The sequence below is a fragment of the Phalacrocorax carbo genome, chromosome 2 (assembly GCF_963921805.1).
Source record: "Phalacrocorax carbo chromosome 2, bPhaCar2.1, whole genome shotgun sequence".
In the NCBI taxonomy this organism is placed as follows: Eukaryota; Metazoa; Chordata; class Aves; order Suliformes; family Phalacrocoracidae; genus Phalacrocorax; species Phalacrocorax carbo.
Genome location: NC_087514.1, coordinates 12378092 through 12399547, shown reverse-complemented (window position 1 = coordinate 12399547; position 21456 = coordinate 12378092). Strand labels below are relative to the sequence as shown.

Genomic DNA, 21456 nt, shown 5'->3' with positions numbered 1-21456 from the left:
GTAATAATGATGATGATGATGATGATGATAATGATAATAATAATAATAACAACAACAACAACAACAATAAATGAAAAGGAAAATAATGAGAGAGAGAGGTGAAACCCAGGGAAAAAAACCAAGCGATGCAACTGCTCACCACCTGCTGACCGATGCTGCTGGTCCCCAAGCCGTGATCGCTGCTTCCCCTGGCCAGCTTCCCCCAGTTAATATACTGGGCATGACATCATATGGTATGGAATATCGCTTTTGCCAGTTTGGATCAGCTGTCCTGGCTGTGCCCCCTCCCCTCCTGAGCACCCAGCAGAGCATGGGAAGTTGGAAAAGTCCTTGACTAGTGTAAGCACTTTTTAGCAACAACTAAAACATCTTCACATTATCAACATTGTTTTTAGCACAAATCCAAAACACCCCATGCTAGCTACTATGAAGAAAATTAACTCTATCCCAGCCAAAACCATGACAGAGGCCCAGAGCCCCGTGAGGCTTATTTACTGCCAGAGCCTAATTTTGCCCAGGAAGGTGGAGCTAACCAGTCTCTACGACTGAAAGTTGTATAATTTAAGCAAAGGCAATGCCTAGCTGAATAGTCATAGATTGGCTGCTAGTAAATTGCCAGAGGAATTACTTTGTACACATGGTATTGCTGTATGCGTTTTCACAGTTCAGGCAAACATCAGCAGAAGGAGGAGGCACAGGGTGTGAAACAGGGAATCACTCAGACTCTTGAGAAAAGTGGCTGTTTAGTATTCGGGATGAAATTCCAGGGTAAGTTTGCCACCAGCAGAATGGTATGGGGTAATACACAGTATGTTGTGTTTGTCACTCAAGCGACAGTGCATGCTGGAGAAACTATGACGAGGAGCATTTAAAATGTGGTGGAGCTTGGTCCAAGGAAATCCAGTCTGGTGCTCATGATGAGCTGTTGTGAAAGCTGACTGTTCTCTGGCCCTGCCTTCATTCAAACTGCAATTCCAGCTTCAGCGCAGAATTGAGCTCAGCTGGGGCTGCTGCATCTGTAAACCAAACAAATCTCAGGAATATGTCAGGGGAAAAAGAAAATTACTACGTGCTTTTGAGTTATCAGGCATCTGAACAGCGATAGAGGGAGGTGCCTCTCTCAACTTGCAAGGTGTTCAACACTCCTTGCTCCTGCTGTTAGTCTCTTTTTCTAGGTGGAGGACATGGCTTGCAGAGGATCTCTGCCTCCACACCTGGGCCAGGCTGTTCATTTTTTCCCAGGAGATTTTAGGAGCTAAATAACCTCTGCTTCCCTTGTCTCTGTTCTTTTTCTAGGGAAAAATTGAGTTATTCCTCAGTTAGAATCATAGAATGTGCTGAGTTGGAAGGGACCCACCAGGGTCATCAAGTCCAACTCCTGTTCCTGCACAGGACAACACCAAATTCACACCATGTCTCTGAGGGCACTGTCCAAGTGCTTCTTGAATAGTGTGAGGCTTGGTGCCGTGATGCCTCCCTGGGGAGCCTGTTCCAGGGCTCCACCACCCTCTAGGGAAGAACCTTTTCCTAAGATCCAACCTAACCCTCCCCTGGCACATCTTCCTGCCATTCCCTTGGGTCCTGTCATCAGTCACCAGAGAGAAGAGATCAGCGCCTGCCCCTCCTGCCCCCCTTGGGAGGAAGCTGCAGACGGCGATGAGGTCTGCCCTCAGCCTCCTCTTCTCTGGGCTGAACAAACCAAGGGACTTTAGCTCCTCCTCATATGGCTTCCCCCCCTAAACCCTTCACCAACTCCGTGGCCCTCCCCTGGACACTCTTTAGTAGCTTTATATCCCTAATGCACTGTGGCACCCCAAACTGCCCACAGCACTCGAGGTGAGGCCGCACCAGCGCAGAGCAGAGCGGGACAATCCCCTCCCTCGCCCGGCTGCAGCGCAGGGCCTGATGCACCCCAGGGCACGGTTGGCCCTCTTGGCTGCCAGGGCACGCTGATGGCTCATGTTCAACTTGCCACCGACCAGAACCCCCAGGTCCCTCTGCAGAGCTGCTCTCCAGCCTCTCGTTCCCCAGTCTGTGTGTACATGCAGGGTTGCCGTGCCCCAGGTGCAAAATCTGGCACTTGCCCTTGTTAAACTTCATACGGTTGGTAACTTCATATGGTTGGCTGAGTCCCTTCCTTCCCTCTCAACATGGACACCATATTAATGAAAGTTATAGAGAAAAAACAATTAAAATTTCTCCCTTGAAATGCAGCAGGTTGCAGCAAGTGTCAAGCAGTTTACAAACTTGTTTGAGGAGAAGAGATGCCTTTTCTCCAAACTCCGTGTGTGTACACGTAACCTTCAGCAGACACTGCAGAAGGTGTGGGTCTGTCCTGAGTTACTTGGACAGCTGATTCTGCATGGCAGCATGCACACCTGGCCTTGTTTCCTTCCCTTTCCTCTCTACCAGGAATAGAGATAAATTATTTCAGTCAGTATATGCATTATTTAGAGCTTTTGTCAACGCCTACTCTGTCGTGTTCTTTTTCCAGAAAATATTTTTTTTTTGTTGCTATTTGTCTCCTATCATTGTGGGAAAACTGAAAACAGATTCCTGCTCTGTTATTTAAACTTTTGGTTGGTTCGTTAATCCTATCAGTTCAGGTATTTACTTGGGAGTGCTCATCACTTCTAACAATGTATTTAATTCCTCTTGGACTGACCAGGACTAACCATTAAATGCACGCAGGCAGTGTTTCTTTGGGGACCCCATTGTTGCAATGTGCACAGCATGTTTTTGAGGTTGGGACTATGTTGTTCTCATACTTCTGTCTTCCCTGATGCTTGCAGAATGACACTCCTGGGGTTACTAATTTCCCTGGAAGAAGCTGTAATGGTGAGAAGTCTTTTCACTGATTTAGTTCCCACAATACTGAATGCTGCTTCTAAGAAGAAAAAAAGGAAAGGCATGCACCAGCTCCTCCTCTGGGACTATTCACCCTCTCTGGTTTCCACATTTCCAGTTTGCGAGGGATGGGTTTGTGCTGGCAGATGCTAAGTGCAGCTTTACCTCCTCCTTCACCTTTGTCACTTCTCATCTGCAGGAGCACTGATGAAGACAGTATGGCTTTTATGGGGCAGAGGAATGAGAGATCTGCAGAGCCTCCACAGTTAAATAACATACCACGAAAGGCGCTACCATCTTGCAATTTGTTCCAGAGCCTGGAAGAATTTTTTTCACTGCCAATAACAGATTCGGTTTTAGACTTTGTTTTAGCAGCTGAGCTTGCAAGGTGGGATCTTTGCTTTATTATCTGAGTTTTCACCTCTGAGGTCTCATAAGAGATTCTCAACACAGTCGGGTGCCATCGTTATACTGTAGTCTACTGAGGACTGTAAATGAAGCAGAAGAGTATTGCATTATTAGTGAGAGCTTTATCTAATGGTAAATATTTGAACATATGATCTTCAAAGTTACCTTTCTCTTGCTTGCAGTGTTCATTTGATTACAACTTAATGATACAGTAAACAAGATTTTTGAGCAACAGTTTGCGTTAAGAGAAAACAACAAATGTCTTCAGACCAAGTATCCCTAGAACACAGCAAGAACAATAGTGTTACAAGTCAATTTTTATTTCTGCTGAAGCATTTGGTTCTCCTGTATCAAAGAAGGTGTTTGATCATGTTTGTGTGACCCACATGCAGGGAGAGCTCATATGTAAAGTCTTTCCATTTCTGCAGCAGTAGAGATTTCAGCCACCTTCTCAGAACTCCTTGGATGGCTTTGCACAGTTTGAGGGATTTATGGACATATTGTAAAAGTAAAGACTGGAGCTGAGAACTTCTTAACTTTTTTCCCACCTCTGTGAGGAGATCTGCTTCTTGACATTGGAGATCAAGGAAATGGAGCTTGCTGGATTCTTATCCTCTACCCATCTCTCTTTCTCAGGTGCTTGCATGCTTGTTCCTAGAGGAGCAGAATACTTCAATTCATTCATGTGTATATTCTTACAAGCTTCCCCTCCATGTAAGGTAAGTACAATTGCATAACCCTCAGATGTAGGTCCCCAGGGACAGGAGAAATTGAGATGCCCCGTTGAAAAGTCAAAGTAGAAGGTCATGGCTGAGCCTGGGGCTCCATTCACTCCTCTGTGTCCATGTGATGTGATTGATTTAAGAAGTGCAGTTACTGCAGCTGTAGAGAGTAGAATGGAGACCAAGGTCACTTAGGGGTTGGGGGGTGAGAATGATGGATGGAATCACACCTAGTTCTCTGAACACCCACACTAACATACTTACCACTGATCTGTGGGTTCTTTGAGGATTTTTGCCAGAACCGCACTAAAGCGAGTAACATTTCAGTTATCTTGATATTTCCTACAGCTAAATGAATACAGTACCATGCCTTTCCCAGCACAGACTATGCTCCTGTAGCTCTGGAGCCTCCAGCCTCTCTGTAGCATCCTCTGTTACATGACTATATTGCACTACATATTTTTTCTTTTATCCTGTCTGAAAGCATAGTTCATACTAAATCTCTGCATGCAGAACATGACTTCCTTGAGAGCAGTGGTGCTTTAATCCTGGTAATAAATTCTATTCCTTCAAATACAATGCCATGCCAAGACAATTTGTGATTTCTAGTGACTCTAGCATCCCATAAGTTAATTTCATCAACTCAAGAAACAACTAGTGAAAATGATTGCATTGAACTTCAGGATAGAAAAAGCTCTGCTGTGGATCATTTTGCATGTTGGCTAAATATTTTGGCTTTCTTATGTAATTTTTTAAATCTTTCCATTGCAAACCAACCTTTAGACTTCAACCTTTAGAACCAAGGATGGTGCTAAAGTAATACTGGTCTGTAATTCAGGATTTGTGAAGCATCACTATCAGTAATATCTTACAAGTATTTGCATGATGGGATGGGTGCAAGTAAACTGGCATATTTAGCTAAGAAAAGGATTTGTTTCTAGTTAATTGTAGCAGTGAACAGATGTACATTAGAGAAGGAGTTAGTGGGTAGATGGCTCTGTAAAACGCTGGAAATGTGCTTGGCTAATTGTGCAGCCACCTGTGGTTGTGCAGATGGCAATATCTGTGCTGCAGCTGTAACATTCACCGAAGCCCTGCTATCCCAGGCAGAAGCAGCTGTAGCCTTTGGAGAGGGGCAAGCAGGAACAGCTTGAGCTGGTCTCACTTCTGGATTCCAAGTTACTCATCACCACCCCTGTAAACTAGCTCTAACATTTCACACTGTGCTTCCAGGCTTGCAGTGTTTTTGTAGCTGTAACAGGCAACAGCAAAGTAAGAGCTAAAGTATTCAAACCAGAAGAAGCTGCTGAACCCAAACGAACAGAGCTGAGGAAGTATGGAGTAATCAGCACCTGCTGGAACATGGAATGCTTTGAATCCTATGTTTCTTCTCCTATCTTATGTATTTACGTGAATGTGGAGATTCATCAGATTTTATTTCAGAGGTAAGGAAAACCTGTATGTTCTTAGTTTGCAGGTTCCCTATTATATACTTTTAAAGCCCTGGTATTTTGTGTCTTCTGCCAAAAGGCAGTGGCATACCTAGCCATGTAATTTCTGGGATCAGCTGACTCCGAACATTAAGGCATTATTGATTTGATCTAGAAATGTGATATTAATTTCTCCTGAATTCAGTGCTGGATTTTTTTATTTTCAAGGGAAACAGAATTGAGTGATTAGGGCCTTAACTGAGAAATGCTTAAAATGTGCATGTCCTCCAAGTCCCATGTTTGTCTCCTGAGCTTCATTCTCTGCTCTAAGCCTTCAGCTGCAATTCTGTGCTTGTTGCTTTTTTTGCAGCAAAAGTGATCAGAGCTGTGCAACCACAATGAATTAGCCTTTCTTGTAATGCAGGGTAGTGTTGAAATGCTGGATTTTGAGAAGGCTGCTTGGATACTGGGGATATGAGTTACAGGGCAGTCCTTGAAAGGACAGGACATGCAGCAGGTTCTTCCTTCTTTTGTGCATTAGAAATACTTGGATGGATAGACAGGGAACTACTGGAGAGGGTTCAGCGGAGAGCTACCAAGATGATCAGGGGACTGGAGCATCTTCCTTATGAGGAAAGGCTGAGAGACTTGGGTTTGTTTAGCCTGGAGAAGAGAAGACTGAGGGGGGATTTCATCAATGCTTATAAATATCTAAAGGGTGGGTATCAAGAGGACGGGGCCAGCCTCTTTTCAGTGGTGCCCAACGACAGGACAAGGGGCAATGGGCACAAGCTGGAACACAGGAAGTTCCACCTCAATATGAGGAAAAACTTCTTTCCTGTGCAGGTGCCAGAGCAGTGGCACAGGCTGCCCAGGGAGGCTGTGGAGTCCCTTCCCTGGAGACATTCAAACCCCACCTGGACGCGTTCCTGTGCCCCCTGCTCTGGGTGTGCCTGCTCCAGCAGGGGGGTTGGATGAGATGATCTCCAGAGGTCCCTTCCAACCCCCACCATTCTGTGGTTCTGTGATTCTGCATACAAGTGCAGTTTAGAGTTTCTCTTCATGTCCTTCTGCATAAGGAGTACTTCTAGGAAGTGGCTAGGACATGTCCATGTTGTTCTTGAGACCTTATAACAACAAAATGGCAGAAGAAGGGGCATCAAGATGTTTGGGAGTTGGAGCACATACCATATGAAGACAAGTTGAGGGAGCTGGTCTTGTTTACCCTGAAGAAATTAAGGCTTTGGGGGGAGCTAGCAGAAGTTCCTTGGTACCTATTGGGTGGTTATTGAGAAGATGGAGCCAGACTTTTCACAGCGATGCATGGTGGGAAGATGAGAGACAATAGACATAAGCTGAAACAGGAGAAGTTGACACTGGTTTTAAGGGAGAAACGTTTTCCCTCATGAGGGCAGTCAAGCAGTGGAGCAGGTTGTCCAGAGATGTCGTGCAGCCTCTGTGCTTGGAGGTTTTCAGGACCTGGCTGGATAACCTGGTCTGATCTCAAAGGTAACCATGGTTTGAGCTAAAAGTTGGACTAGGCACACCCTAAGGACCCTTTCAGCCTGAATTATTTTGTGATCATATGATTCTATGCATTGTTCCCTGGCATGTTTTTTGCATGAAGTACAATTTTTGAGGCAGAACCATTTTTGGGTCTTAGCATCAGCATCAGGGAAATGGGAAGTCACAGAAGAGTCACTACGGCTTCCTATTTTTCATCAGCAGTTTACACAGCCTGGAGAACATAGGCTTTTGATGGGTCCCCAGCCACAGTACAAATTACATAGATATTACTACTGAGGATTGATGAGAACACAGGACAAGAAGGGAGTGCAGGAATATCTGAACATTGACCTCTGTTATTGCATGCAGCTGTGACATATCTTGCCTTGTTAGAAAAAAATCCTTGTATTTTAAAATCAATTAATTTTTTACTGCTGTTACTCCCATGGCAAGACTGTTCCAGAATCTCTACTTCCCATTTGTTAGAGAACTTCTAATTTATAGCTTAAATTTATTCATGACCTGTTTATACCCTTTTGTTCTGCTGCTATCTTTTCCCTATGGTCTAAATAGCTCTTCTGGCACTTATTTCCTGGATATGTGTGTAGAAAGCAATTCTATCCATCTCGGCTTTCATTTGGGAAGTTAAACAGACCAAACTTACTCAGGCTTCTCTCATAAGACAGGCTTCACATTCCCCTCATCATCCTGCACTGCTTCAGTCTGAATTAATTGACCTGAGGCTGGATTACCAGTGCAGTACATATTACTCCAAAGATATTTCTAATGCCTCATACAGTGTTGTTAATATTTGCCCACCTCTATTAGAAATACTGCAGCTAATGCATCCTATGACTGCTTTTTCTTGGCCACTTCTTTGACAGCACGGCTTTTACAACCCTTACCTGCTTATAACTTATTGCCAGTTCATCTTCCTGTGCATTATTTTTTTCTATCTTGTATGATAATTTACCCTTTTAATTAGTTATCAAGGTCGTCCAGTTGTCTTGCTGACAGTGTTCTCCATCTCTGTGTTGTCAGTATCTCCTCTTTTCATCCTTTATAACTGGTGGCATGGATCCATTCCTGAAGAACTCCGCTTTTGTGGGATGCCTTCCTCCAGCCTCATACTTCTCCTTTTCACTACAACTGTTTCTACTTTTGCTAGGTCCTTACATGTAAGGGTGGGTTCTTGTGCTAATCTCTGTCTTCACAAAGTTAATATGCAGTGCTTTACAGAAGTCAGGATGGGTGAGTGCTACTGCATTTTCTCTAAGAAATCAGTTAATGGAAATCTTAGGTTTGGCTAGCACTTTCTTCTCTGAAACCCTGATGCTGCTGGGGTCAAGCCCAACTATTGCTGAATTTTACACAGCAGAACAACGGAGAGTAGAAAGGCAAGAGCAAAAAGTTCTGTGACCAATTAAAACCATGAGAGATAATTCACCAGGTACTGTGCGCTTACCTAACTTGGACTATGTCCAAGATGCACTGGTAACACCCCCTGTCTTCCCCTCGTCATTAACAACCAGTCAAGGCTTCTCAATTTTGCATCCACTCATTTCACAGTCAACATGAAGGTGCCAGCCAATACATTGACTGATGGACATTGATTTGACATTGACTGATGGATAACTTCTAGCTCTTTCTGCAGTCAAGCTGGTTAAATGGCACTCCTGCTTAATAACAAGAATTGCTCACAGGCAGGTGATGCATGTGCAGAAGAAATCTTGGTTGCTAAGTTTTCCTCCCAAGACTCCTTTTCATAGGGCACCAGATGTGTAATTTACGTATTGCTAATATTTTTTAGATTGCAAGTAATCCCTGCTTAGCACTTCCTGTGAAGGGACAGAACTAGGTACCATTAAAACATCATGGGTTGCAACAAAATAATAATCCAGGGCTGGAGGTACTGGAGCTTTGTGCTCTACCAATTTTTCTAAAGGATAACAAAAGAAATGCGGTTTCCAACAAAATATGTAATTTCTCCCACTGGTGTGGTACTTGCTCCTGCTGTAGCTTCACACTGGTCTCTGCCAAGTAATCCTATAGTTTGCTTTAGTGGTTCAGGGGCTGAATGGGAAAAGCTTCCATAGAACTTGAGACCTCACTTAATCCTTAGCTAATGTACAAATTGACACGATAATATTGAGCTTATCTGGCTCCTGTGGTTAAGATCCTGTTAGGTGTGAGATCAGTGATTTCTGAGAAGCGTTAGTGAAGCGTTAGGGATATCTTTAGCTCTAGTGACTCCCTTGACATTTGATTTGCTTTTGACTGAATATTACCCTCATCTGCTGCAAATGCCTGCAGGTAAGATGGACTGTCCCTTTAACGCAAAAATCCAACTGGGGTTAGCCAGAAACTGTGTCGGTTTGAGACTATAGGAATATGCTTAACACTGCTTTCAAAATTGCCACAGGTTTTTTCCAGCAAAATCCAATTCCACTGAGACAAAAAGTAGACTTTTTCCTGCTTTTGTTGTTGTTGTAGAACGGAGAACTTTGGGCATTTTGGCTTTCAACAAAAAAAGTAGTTTCTGATACAAACCTGAACAATATAAATGAAAATATTTTCCTAAAATAATTAAATTTTCATTTAAAAATCAACAAAATTTCAACAAAAAGTGCAATAGCAACTGTGTACCCCCTTTATTCTCTAAAATAACTATCAGTTAGGAGTTTATGGAGGGCATGGGGGAAGGAAGAAGAGGGTGAAGGCTCATTCCTTTGGCTCTCTCCATGTACAGGTTGTGTGATGTGGCTGTGTCCATATGACTAAGAGACCAATGCCACTATGCCCGGGATATCTGGTAGCTCCTACTATGACATGAACGTGGCAGAGGTGATGCTCTGCCTGTCTTCTGGTACATGTTTGGGTCACGTACTGTGCTGTACTGGGTAGTGGGGAGAGCAGTGGCGGGGCTGCAAACTCCTGCAGTCCCCAAGATCCTACCAATGAAAATGCAGTTGATTCAGAACTTTACACTGGTGACTTCAGAGTAGGTAGAATGACATGACAACTGTGACAGAGCACTTGTGTGTGCTGTACCTAGTGTTTCTAACAGGAAAAGATCTGAAAACCATGATGCTTTAAAATGTTGCTGTTTTTTTACCCCAGGAGCCACCTTTAACTAGAGTTTAATGAACTCCCAGCAGTAGGCACCAGCAGGAGTAAAACACTCACACAGCCCACTATGCCAATTAGTTTGAACAGGTGACAATGAGGGCATTTTTTACCAAGATTTTCATGAAAACGCTTCAGATACCTTGCCTTCCAGATTCTGAGATGAGATAATCAAATTGTGCAATGGAAAAAATTCTGAGATTATAGAATCTGTACAGGGTTTGGTGTCCTCTTTGTTTTCTACACAGATAATGGGTTTTAGGCTTGTTAATATCAAAATAGTCGTCTTGGTAGATTGGTAACAAAATGATTCTGTGCTTGAAGGGGCAGAAAAAATCCTCATTAGGAAGGAGTTTCTGTTGCATGTAACTAAATTGTGTTACAGAATGGTGATGCTGTCATTACTGTTTTAATCTTAGCCTGGCATTAATAAAAGAAAAATATATAAAAAATAATTCTATTCGCTGATTTTTGAAGCAGAAAAGAAACCAACTGTGTTATTAGAAAAGAAATTACATAAACGTGGTGTATATGGTGTAGGGAGCTATTTAAACACTGAAGCAGGAGATCTAGCCAACAACAATAATGACTCTTTAAATGTCACCATATATAAATATTTTAATGTGTTTATGTGAACATGCTTGTGTTTGTGAGTGTGTGTGACAAAGAGAGAGCACTTTCCAAAATCAAAACTTTTGGATGATGAAGAATCTCCAGGAGTTGAGTGTTCTTATGTGTAAGCAGCAAGTGTAAAACTCGTTTCTAGAGGGAAAGCCAGAACACTTGCTGTATGCACAACTCACATTCCATTTATATACAGTCTGATAGCAAATACATGGTAAATATTCTTTTTCAGACCATATTTGCAGAGGCAAGTTTCATTTTAGGTCCCAGTATTGCAATCACAGAAGTTATACTTACATTATTAAGCGATGTGATACAATATGAGCAGATATGTAGAATGAAACACTGGATGCCAAAGACCTGCTGTTCACCCTGTATGTTCTTCAGAGTGCAAAAGCTATTTTGGACCAGCTCCAACCTGTTACCATGGGCTTAATGTCCATAGGAGGTTGGAGTGCATTAGGTGCACTCTTAAAGCACAACTCCCACTTTAGTTTCATCAGGAACCCAGTTTATATGCTCTGTAAAAACGCTCAATTGGAATGAAAGCAAAGAAATGGGACTGATCTGGAGATTCAATGCATGAACTAGCTTCTGATTCAAATTAAAATGTTCACACAGACTCACACTTTGATATGTTTATTCAAGTTCATGCAAGCCCCATGGAAATTCCTGCCTAGGTCCTTGCAGGACCGAGTGTCCGCAAAAGCAAGAGGAGTCCTTTATAATGCCAGGTTTCTAGTAACAGTCATTTAATTGTTTCTCACCCAGTAAATATGATGGCTCCATGTTGCATTGCTAAAAGTTACAGTAATAAAATGCTTTATGATTAGTAGAAGCAAAGGGCCTGCTGCAATCACTCAGATAAAACATGCATGAATGTAAATATCCTATCTAATTAAGCTCATGATCTTGTTTACAATAAGACAAAAATAAAAATCTGTAAACAAGTAATTTGTGAGCAGTGGACTAATGAAGCCTGATTTTGGAACAAATTTGCATCAGTCAGATGAGCGACTTGGTAACTGACTCACACTAACATTTGTTTGTAATCTTTGCATCTGTCCTTGCATTTTTTTAATCTCACCCGTTATGACCGTCATTTCTAGGACTGTTTTGTTGTGGATGCACAACTGATTGCATTTGATCATAGAAATTAGCTGAGGGGCTTAAGAGTTGGTAGGGTGAATCTGTGAATATTCCACCTGTTTCTCTTGAGCTGCCTTGGTTTTTAATCTTTGTAGTAATATACTTACGAGTGAGGAGTCCATTACTTACCCAAGCATGGTTGAATTTGATCAGCAAGTTTCTAAGTCCTGCATGCTATAGGAAAGTTAACTAAACGCAGTATGCCTGCTTCTCTTCCTGGCTTTATTTTATGATTAAACCATGGTGTTCACCTTCATTCATCTACTTTTAACTTGTAGTGGTGTGACTTTGGCATTGAGCCTGTTCATCTACTTGACTTATATGAAGTCATTTCTGAAGCAGATGGTAGTCTTGCCACTGATTTTAATGTCAGCAGGAGCAGAATAGAAAAGTGTTTGCTAAATGGAAGTTGAATAGGTCTGAAGGATTTCTTCCTTAGTTTACAGTGAAACCATCTGATTAAATACTCTTTGTTATTCATTAAAAGGAAATAGCTTTCTTCAAATAATATTTTGCACTTAAACACTGAAAGTAGTACACAGAGCTTTCAAAACTCTGATTATATTATGACTTACATAATCACAGAATGGTTGAGGTAGGAAGGGACCTCTGGAGGTCATCTGGTCTAACCCCTCCTGCTTAAGCAGGACCACACAGAGCTGGTTGTCCATGACTATGTCCAGATGGCTTTTGAATATCTCAAAGGAGGGAGACTCCATTACCTTTCTGGGCAAACTGTTCCAGTGCTTGGTCACCCTCACAGTATAAAAGTGTTTGCTTGATGTGCAGAGGGAAACTCCCTTTTTCCCCCGAAAGGCTCTGGGGGTTTTGCCATAATCATGACTTGTAAGCACTTCCCTGCTTACACACAAATATTTGAGGTGACCCCACTTAAGCCCTGTTTCCCTGATTTTTGTCTTCTCTTTTGTTCGCATCACCCCAGGCCTTTTATTTGTCAACCCTGTCCATCACTCCCTCACAGGCCTCATGGAAACTCTCTGCTTCCCCAGTTATTCCTAGTTTAAGGCTGTTCTTACCAGGTCAGCCATCCTGCTGGCAAAGAGGTTCGTAGAGCCATGGAATCATAGAATAGTTTTGTTTGGAAGTGACCTTTAGAGGTCGTCTAGTCCAAGCCGCCTTGCAATAAGCAGGGACATCTTCAACTAGATCAGGTTGCTCAGAGCCCCATCCTACCTGACCTTGAATGTTTCCAGGGACAGGCATCTATAGCCTCTCTGGGCAACCTGGTCCAGTGTTCCACCACCCCCATAATAAAAAAAAAATTCTTCTTTATATCTAATCTGAGTCTACCCTCTTTTAGTTTAAAACAAGTACCTCTTGTCCTATTGCAACAGGCCCTACTAAAAAGTTTTTCCCCATCTTTCTTATAAGTCCCCTTCAAGTTCTGAAAGGCCGCAATAAGGTCTCCCCGCAGCCTTCTCTTCTCCAGGCTGAACAACCCCAACTCTCTCAGCCTGTCTTCATAGGAGAGGTGCTCCAGCCCTCGGATCATTTTTGTGGCCCTCCTCTGGACCCGCTCCAACAGGTCCATGTCCTTTCTGTGCTGAGGGCTCCAGAGCTGGACGCAGCCCTGCAGGTGGGAATCACGATCCACTGTTGGGTTGAACAATTTGGCAGAGGTTAAACCCCCTTGCTTTCCAACCGACCTCAAATAATTCTGTGAGGTTGGGGGCAGCTGGGCTTAACTTCTGATTGACTCCAATGTGTTATTGTGACTAGTTTCATTTTTCACTCTTGGAAAAAGAATTAAGACTCAAAATGGAGTAAAGTGCCAAGTCACTTTATTTGGCCAAAAATAGATATGCAAGAGAAAAGCAAAGAAAGAGAGGAAAAAAAAGGTGAAAAAGGGAACAAGATGGGAAGGGGTGGGGAGAGAGCGGGACTGTAGCGATAGCTATCACCATGGATCTGCCGCAGTCCGTCTGGTCTGGGTGGGGGGAGACCAGGTTGTCTGGGCAGAGAAGTCCAGGCATCCAATGTATCTTTGGAACTGGTGGAGGGGGGGATGTTCCAGAATGCTCCTCCATTGCCTCCGCTGGTTTCCCCTTTTTATAAGGTTGCTCTCTTGTAGAGTCAATAACTATTCTGCATACCCACGCTTCACACTCGGTGGTGGGGTGCATGCCCAGTACTGTCACTAGAGGGTGCTTGAAAGTTCTAGAGGGTCTGAGCCCCCCCCATATGTTGTCAGTTGACCCTGGGCCTGGGTACATGCACTGAGGACATGTACTCCGAGATAACGGGACACACTTTCCTGTTGGGTAGACCTTGGTGATTAAACTGTCCCGCTCAGCTGCTGTACTGATCAGACTTTGGGAGTCAAACTTGCCTGCCAACAACGTTGAGACAAGTTTCTAGTCCCTGGCAGTGGAATCTCACCAGAGCAAAGGGGCAGAATCACCTCCCTCAACCTGCTGGCCAAGCTTCTTTTGATGCAGCCCAGGATACGGTTGACTTTCTGGGCTGTGAGCACACATTTGCTGGTTCATGTCCAGCTTTTTGTCCACCAGTACCCCCAAGTCCTTCTCTGCAGGGCTGTTCTCAATCCCTTCATCCCCCAGCCTATATTAATAATTGGGGCTGTCCTGGCCCATGTGCAGGACCTTGCACTTGGCCTTCTTGAACCTCATGAGGTTCACATGGGCCCACTTCTTGAGCTTGTCCAGGTGCCTCTGGATGTCATCCCATCCCTCAGGTGTGTCAACCAGATCCCACTGTCTATGTTATTGATGAAGATGCTAAACAGTACTGGTCCCAGCATGGACCCCCAAGGGACACCACTTCTCACTGATCTCCATCTGGACGTTGAGCAGCTGACCACTACCCTCTGGATGTGACCATCCAACCAATTCCTCATCCACTGAACCATCCTCCTATTAAATCCCTGTCTCTCCAATTTAGAGAGAAGGATATTGCGGGGGACAGTGTCAAAGGCCTTACAGAAGTTCAGCTAGATGATATCCGTAGCTCTTCCCTTGTCCATGGATGTTGTCGCTCCATCACAGAAGGCCATTAGGTCGATCAGGCAGGACTTGCCTTTGGTGAAGCCACGCTGGCTGTCTTGAACCACCTCCCTGACCTCCATGTGCCTTAGCATAGCTTCTAGGAGGATCTGTTCCATGATCTTCCCAGGCACAGAGGTGAGGCTGACAGGTAGGTCTTTCCCTGCGTCCTCCTTTCTACCTTTTTGAAAAGGGTAGAAAAAGAGACCTATGTCCCTGTTAGTGAAGTGCATCCCATCTCTTCCAGGCAGACGATGGTCCTCAAAAAGGGTCCCATGGCAGTAGGAATCCAAATCCCTTTGCCAACATCAGTTCTGCAGTTGTTGACACACAGCATCAGTTCCTCCTCCTCACACTCTTTCCCTTCACTGGCAGGTTGAGAAGAACACCACCAGGACCCCATACCCTTGACTATTGTGCCCACAGCTCTGTAGTCATGTTAGACTATCATTGGTCCCTTTGTGGAAGAACAACAGGGGGTAATAGTCAGAGGGTTGAACAAACTTCTGGCAGTCTCTCCACAACATCTCAGATCCAGGCCTTGGCAAGCAGTAAATTTCTCAGGATGACAGGTCAGGTCAGCAGGTGGGTCCTCTACTCCCCACAGCAGGGATTCACCCACAATATGGCTCACTACTTCCTCCTAGCTCTTCCTCAGCTTTGAGGGACATGAACGGATTCCATAGTTGCAAGCCTTCAGATGGTGGAGCAGAATCCTCCCTCTCAGTGCCAGAAGTCACCAGATTTTAGCCTTCATCCACTTCAGAGGTTGCACTTCCTGTCTGTTGTGGTTTAACCCCAGCCAGCAACTAAGTACCATATAGCCACTTGCTCACTCCCCTGCCTCAGTGGGATGGGGGAGAGAATTGGAAGGGTAAAAGTGAGAAAACTTGTGGGCTGAGATAAAGACAGTTTAGTAGGTAAAGCAAAAGCCGGCTGCACAAGCAAAGCAAAACAAGGAATTCATTCGCTACTTCCCGTCAGCAGGCAGGTGTTCAGCCATCTCCAGGAAAGCAGGGCTCCATCATGTGTAATGATGACTTGGGAAGACAAACGCCATCACTCCAAATGTCCCCCATTCCTCCAGCTTTAGATGTTGAGCGTGATGCCATTTGGTGTGGAACATCCCTTGGATCAGCTGTGGTCAGCTGTCCCAGCCGTGTCCCCTCCCAACTCCTCGTGCACCCCCAGCCCACTCGCTGGTGGGGTGGGGTGAGAGGCAGAAAAGGCCTTGACTCTGTGTAAGCCCTGCTCAGCAGAAATGACAACATCCCTGTGTTACCAAGACTGTTTCCAGCACAAATCTAAAACACAGCCCCATGCTAGCTACTATCAAGAAAATTAACTCTATCCCAGCCAAACCCAGCACGTTCTCCACCCCTTATTCCATACCGTTTACATCATGCTCAGGTACCACACTATCCAGTATGACCTTGTGAACCCTCCCCCCCCTTTCCATTCTTTGTTGTGACACATACTCCCTTAGTCTGTGGACCACCCTTGTAAAATGTCCATAAAATGTCCACAAATGTCTACAAACTGTCCAGTGAGTTAATTTAGTCCACAACTTTGGGCTCCATCTCTTATGGTGGTTACTCAGGACAGGAGAGGTGGTGTGTTGTGTGGAGTTACTGGGCACCAAATCCAGCTCAGGTCAGGTTGCTGCTGCTCTTGCAGTGCTTCTTGTAAGGCTTCTCCTCCATTGGTTCAGGTGGTTCCTGCTAAAGTAGTTCCTGTAACGTGCAACTCAAATCCAGGGTTACAACAGTTTATAGGTATTTCCGTTACAACCTCCACCCCCAGCCCCTTTGGATCAGACCGTAGGCGTTAACACTGCAGTAAACTCCTCCCCTTGCCCCTGCTCCAGCTTGGACTTATCTCCAGACTGCAGTCCCTTAGGGTCATACCTGCTCCAAGCTCAGCCTTATCTATGAGCCACAGTCTTTTCAGGGATACACCTGCTGCAGGATAGACTTCTCCACAGCTACAGTCACTTTGAGGTGCACCTGTTCCAGCGTGGCCTTATCCTTAGGCCACAATTCCCTCAGAGTTATACCTGCTGTGGCATAGACATAACCACAGCTACAGCTGCTTTGAGATATACCTACTCTGGCACGACCTTAGCCATGGCCACGGATACTTTGGGGTGTCCTGCTCCCACATGGACTCATCCACAGGTCACATTCTCTTTGACTTGAATTCACACTGGAGTCCCAGCTTGTCCAGTACAGCAGCACAGAAACAGCAGCGATGCCCTGGCCATCTGCCAGCCCAGGCACCTGGCCATTGCTGTTATCAGAACGTTCCCAGGCACAGCAGAGTAAGACGATAAGCAGTACAGCAGTACAGCAAATAGCATAAGCAAAAAGCAGCCACTAACAAGCACTAGACTTTAATATATGGTAAGGCAAGCAAGACCCATGGCAAGCACAGAAGCCAGCTGGTTAATAGCTAAACAGCAATAAAAGCTATAAATTCAACCTACTGCATTCCAATCAGATCTGTCGTTATCTCAAACCTTTCAAGCCCTGCACTGGGCACCAAAACGGACTGTTGTGATTTAACCCCAGTCAGCAACCAAGCAGCACACAGCTGCTTGCTCACTCCTCCTCGGGATGGGGGAGACAACTGGAAGGGCAAAAGTGAGAAAACTTGTGGGCTGAGATAAAGACAGTTTAACAGGTAAAGCAAAAGCCGGCTGCACAAGCAAAGCAAAACAAGGAATTCATTCACTCCTTCCCGTTGGCAGGCAGGTGTTCAGCTGTCTCCAGGAAAGCAGGGCTTTCATAATAGTGACTTGGGAAGTCAAATGCCATCACTCTGAACATCCCTCCCCTTCCTCTTTCTTCCTCCAGCTTTAGATGTTAAGCGTGATGCCATTTGGTGTGGAACATCCCTTGGATCAGCTGTGGTCAGCTGTCCCAGCCGTGTCCCCTCCCAGCTCCTCGTGCACCCCCTCGTGCCCACTCGCTGGTGGGGTGGGGTGAGAGGCAGAAAAGGCCTTGACTCTGTGTAAGCCCTGCTCAGCAGAAATGACAACATCCCTGTGTTACCAAGACTGTTTCCAGCACAAATCTAAAACACAGCCCCATGCTAGCTACTATCAAGAAAATTAACTCTATCCCAGCCAAAACCAGTACACTGTCCTGCTAGGGACAGCCTCTCCCTGTGTCTCCACTGTAGTTGGGGTCTGGGGCTCTTGAAGCTGCAAGGTCTCTGAGAAGATCCTGTCTACCTCTCTCATCATCTTTGATGCTGACTCCTTCCCATAACTCCTCCACTTGGTGGCACAGCTCTGCAACTACAGCACACCAGGAAAGAAGACCATCTCCCCCAAGCTCAGGGAGAGTTGACAGGCACTCCCTGCAGCCGAGGACTTCCAGGGCTATGTCCACCACCTGAAGCTCTCTCTGGGTTGACACCTCCACCATGGGAGGGACAGCTGCTCCCACACCTGATGGGGAATATGCCCTCTGGCATGTCACCACCATACCTGAGAACTATTATGCTTTTCTGAACTGTGAGGAGGAGCCTTTCTTTGTGCCCTATTCCAAAACACAAAACCTAATTTCAATAAATCAAAGACTGTATCAGATTTTTGCTAATAAACAAATAAAAATGTTTAGGCTTTAATACATCTTGGACATGTTTTTGAAATAAAATAAGTTGCATTTGCTCACTTTACCTGGTATATTTTTTATGCATGTGTGGGCAGAGTATACATTATTTTAAAAATTAGTTTTCTCAGTTTTATGGAGACTCCAAAAGAAAATATAAGTGAAACAAAATATGGGCAAAATACGTTAGAAATATAGTTTTTTAACTCTACCTAACTGATGAGCTGAAAACTCAAGCACAGGTGGAGGGTAAAGAGAGAAACCCATCTGTTTTTACAAACAGTTGTTTCCTTATTTACCCAGTAGGGATCATAAAATTACTTTCCCTGTTGCGTTAGCATGCAATGCACCTGGGTTCAGACAGTTAGTTCAGGACCTGTGCACCGTAAGAGAGTATTCAACTGCACAAGTGAGATTTGCCCAGGTCTTTCTGACTTGCTGTGTTTTGAGTGCCTGGAAACCCCTTCACACAGAAATGATGCTTGTTCTTTGCCTGAACAGCACCAGTAAGACTCAAGGAGTATGTAGACTTTAGTAGTCCTTTGCACTTTCTTACACTTTACCACTAAGATAATAAGTGGGTTGAACCATCTGGTTTTTAGAGTGGTTGTGGTTCTGTTGTGTTGTCGTGGTTCAGCCTCAGCTGGCAACTGAACACCATGCAGCCGCCCGCTCACCCCCCACCCCTGTGGGATGGGGAAGAGAATCGGACCAGCAAAAGAATTTGTGGGTTGAGATAAGCACAGTTTAATGATTACAATAAAATGATAATGATAAATGATTATGATAATAATGACAATAATGTTAATATAATAAAAGGGAAAAGGAAGGGAAAGGGAAAACAGGAAAAAAGACCCACGGAAACACAAACGATACAACCGCTCACCACCCGCCGACCGACGCTGCCCGTCCCCGAGCCACAATTGCCCCCCCTCCCCCGGCCAGCCCCTCCCAGGTAACATGACATGACATGATATGGAATATCCCTTTGGCCAGTTTGAATCCGCTCTCTTAGCTGTGCCCCCTCCCCTCCCAGCTTCTTGTGCACCCAGCAGAGCATGGGAGGCTAGACATGTCCTTGACTAGTATAAGCGCTGCCCAGCAACAGCCTAAACATCTGTGTGTTATCTCAACACTTTTTTTTCCCATGCTAATTTCAAAGCACAGCACTATACCAGCTAGAGTGAAGAAAATTAACTCTATCCCAGCTAAAACCATGACATGTGTCATGCTTACTGCATAAAGAGACAATTTCACAACTCATGCTGACTAAAGCCTTTGGCCAAAGTGTGTCTTGCCCTGACATCACTACTCCAGAAAAGAAAGAAAAATCTGTCTGTGGTACAGACAACCTCACTGAAATAAACTGAACCCACAGCTGAAATTTCAGATTCCTATTTAGGTGTGCAGGTGGGGACAAGGACTGACCGCTGTTCTACCATCCATTCCTCTTACTATATCAGCTGTAGCCTGAGACCTAGAAATTTCCAAACTGGGGATGAAATTTCTCTCTTGCTCTTGATAGACCAAATAAAAGGCATAAAAGTTGAAATCTAGCTGAGACTGCTTTTATACTGCCCTTACAACCCTGGGTTGGGAATAGATGAATCTTAGGAGAGGGAATAATTCTCTAGAAGGCAACTCTGGCAGGTTGCTACAACAGAGACAAGCCTGGAGGGATGTTGACATTATGTTAGAAGGCTTTCAAGTATCTGGAGTAACCCCTGGTCTGCAGCGTGCAGAGGTGGCCTCATGTTATCTATAGTCTCCTCTTCTATGGGTCTATAAAATTCATGCTTTGCCTCTGAGAGGTCTTTAGCAAGAGCTAAAGGGAAGTGCCAGTGGGTGACATGTTTTTGTTTTTTATTTTTTTTTCTCCTGGCATGAACCTTCTCCACATTAAAGGACACACAAGCTTGACTGCAGATCCACAGCACATCCAGGAGCATGTGGAGGCAAGGGGTTTTGCAGAAAGATGTGGGACTGCAAAAGATTCCTTTAGGACACAAGTACAGGAGACTAAGGAGAGCAAGGGCAAGCCTAACCCTGGGTTTTTGTATGTAGGGAATTAAGAATTATCTGTTCATCCTGCATTTAGGATAATGGTGCCATGATCCTTGTTGGAAACTGTCAGTGCTACTAGGGTGTGAGCAATGACTCTCCCATATACTTACACACCTATTTTCTGGCAACAGATTCCAGCTCTTCATTTCAGTAACAGCCGTACCCATGCTTCAGTTCAGGATGACCTTTCAGTGAACATTCAACATTCAAGGTCAGGCTGGACGGGGCTCTGAGCAACCTGATCTAGTTGGAGATGTTCCTGCTCACCGCAGGGCGGTTGGACTAGATGACCTCTAAAGGTCCCTTCCAACCCATAGCATTCTTTGATTCTATGAATATCGTGTTCCTTCGCTAACTGAGGAAGATCACTGATCCAGGACAACAGCAGAACTGTTAATTTTCTCCATTTACCAGTAACTACAGTGAAGATACAATAACTGAAATGAAATAAAGAATAATGATAATTAAAAAATCAATGGACAACACTTTACCTTTTCTTGTGCTGCACCATACCTCAGCAATAATGACCATGGTTATATTTCAACAAAAAAAGGAGTATGGTAAAGAAGTCTATTCTAACTGCTTCTCTTTCTTCTCTCAGGAGTTCCAGGAAAGATGATTGTTCATAAAACAAGTGCCCAAACATTGGACTGAAGCCAAAGACTTTGCAATCAGGAAATGGACTTCCAGTTCTGTTATAATAATTTTAATTTATATATTAAATGGAAAGGTGATTTGGTTTTGCTTTTCTTTTTAATTTGGTGGATTTCCCTTTCACCTCTCACAGTTACAATTTACCTGATGGCTTGTTCCCTAACTTCACAAGTCACCGAGCTGGATTAATTGATGTGGTTGAGTGAATGCCAAATCATGTTAAAAAGATTGCATTAGGGGTGAAGCTCTAGGAATTAATTGTTGGGAAAAATGCTGCATCACAAAG

General features: G+C 44.4%; 1 long non-coding RNA gene across 1 annotated transcript in view; it reads left to right on the top strand.

The window, feature by feature from the left end:
- LOC135312282 (uncharacterized) overlaps positions 1–21240 on the top strand; it is a 56784-nt gene extending 35544 nt beyond the window's left edge. Inside the window, exon 5 of the long non-coding RNA XR_010371848.1 lies at positions 21118–21240. This is a non-coding gene — a long non-coding RNA (uncharacterized LOC135312282). The remainder of the gene's footprint in view (positions 1–21117) is intronic.
- The last annotated feature ends 216 nt before the right edge of the window (positions 21241–21456 follow it).